The sequence below is a fragment of the Leptodactylus fuscus genome, chromosome 10, assembly GCF_031893055.1.
Source record: "Leptodactylus fuscus isolate aLepFus1 chromosome 10, aLepFus1.hap2, whole genome shotgun sequence".
Lineage (NCBI taxonomy): Eukaryota > Metazoa > Chordata > Amphibia > Anura > Leptodactylidae > Leptodactylus > Leptodactylus fuscus.
This window is the reverse complement of record NC_134274.1, coordinates 33,108,319-33,109,761: the sequence shown is the minus strand read 5'-3', so window position 1 is coordinate 33,109,761 and position 1,443 is coordinate 33,108,319. Positions and strand designations below refer to the sequence as shown.

Sequence of the window (1,443 nt, the reverse complement as noted above, 5' to 3'; positions counted from 1 at the left end):
AATTGTCTTTTTTTTTTTCATAAAAATGTGACTTCCCTGTCGTCCTCAACAGCGGCACAATGTGGGGTATTTCTGCCCCTGTGTGCTGGTAGGACAGGCGGATATTTAATTAGCCAATCAAATGCGTGGCAGGCCCTATAAGAGGGCACAAGAACCTCCCCTCTGCGTGTTTTTTTCTGTCCTGTGTGGACAGAGGACAGGTGGGAGGACTTGTGTCCTCTTAGAGAAGCTCAGCAGGATCACTCACCTCCTGAGCGGTTGTTTTCTTCTTGTCACCTTCTGTGCCCTGCGGGGAGAAGGTGCTTGTTAGCCATGTGTGGCTACCCCCCTTTATCCCCCCCTCCCCCCTCTCCTCCGCTTCCCCCGCTCCTTGTGACTTACCTGACATTTTGGTGAGAGTCCGGGGACTCCGCATGCCGCCTCTGGTGGCCGCGCGGACTGCCGGCGGGTGGAACCACACTGTTGTGTATCCTGTTCCCCGCCGGCCGCTGTAAGCGCGCACTTCCGGTTTTGCCGGAAGTATCATAGCGCCATGGCAACGGCCTGGCGCTGGCGGCCGCTCACTCAGGGAAGATTCAGGCCTTATTAAAGGCCGGAAAAGACGGGGAGATGTGGGGGTAAGTGCCCGTGTTAAGGGCCTCTTGGTGGGGGGGAATGTATATCTTTGCAGACCCCTGATTACAGGGTTAGTTGTCTGGGCAGGTTGCCTCACCTGCTTTGATTGTGGCTCCGCCCACTTCCAGCCGGCCAGAATTAAGAGGCTGGCTGGCCTGGTGTCAGAGACCTTCCTGCAGTATCTGCTGAAGGCGTGCGATTGTGGTGTTCATTGATCTTGAACTCTTTTCCAGTTTGCAAACTTTATTGGGAACCGGCTGTGATGGCCGAGTGGTTAAGGTTTTGGACTCGAAATCCAATGGGGTCTCCCCGCACAGGTTCAGATCCTGTTCACAGCGCCAGCCTGGCTAGCTCAGTCGGTAGAGCATGAGACTCTTAATCTCAAGGTCGTGGGTTCGAGTCGCACGTTGGGCGCCAAGTCACCTCTCTGTCCGGTCTACAGGACCTGGTAAGATTTACCCTTTTTTTAAAAGCTGGTATGATGTCATGGTGACAGTGTTGCATGGTCTATTATCTCTCTCTGTAGGATATGTCATCCTCTACTACCCCTCCTGGGGATGGTAGGAGGAAAACCTCTTCCAAGAGGAAACATCTTTCCTGCTTCGATTGCGACACACCGCTCCCTGATGGTAGGTAGCGGCTTGAAAGGTTGTGCCCTGCGGGGTACTACTGGTCCTATAACTTGCCTATTTTCAGGCTATGAGTGGGCCCATTGTCGCGGGTGCAGAGGTCCTCCACCTGTGGAGCCCTCTCCCAGAGATATGATGGCATGGGTAAAGGAGATGGTGAGTTTGGGCATCGCTTGGGTAAATAGTTTTCCCTTGCTTG

The 1,443-nt window shown here is 53.9% G+C and overlaps 1 non-coding gene across 1 annotated transcript; it reads left to right on the top strand.

Annotated features, from left to right (window-relative positions):
- The first annotated feature begins 871 nt into the window (after window positions 1-871).
- TRNAS-CGA (transfer RNA serine (anticodon CGA)) lies at window positions 872-953 on the top strand. The gene has a single exon. It is a non-coding gene; the product is annotated as a tRNA-Ser (tRNA).
- Window positions 954-1,443: the final 490 nt, after the last annotated feature.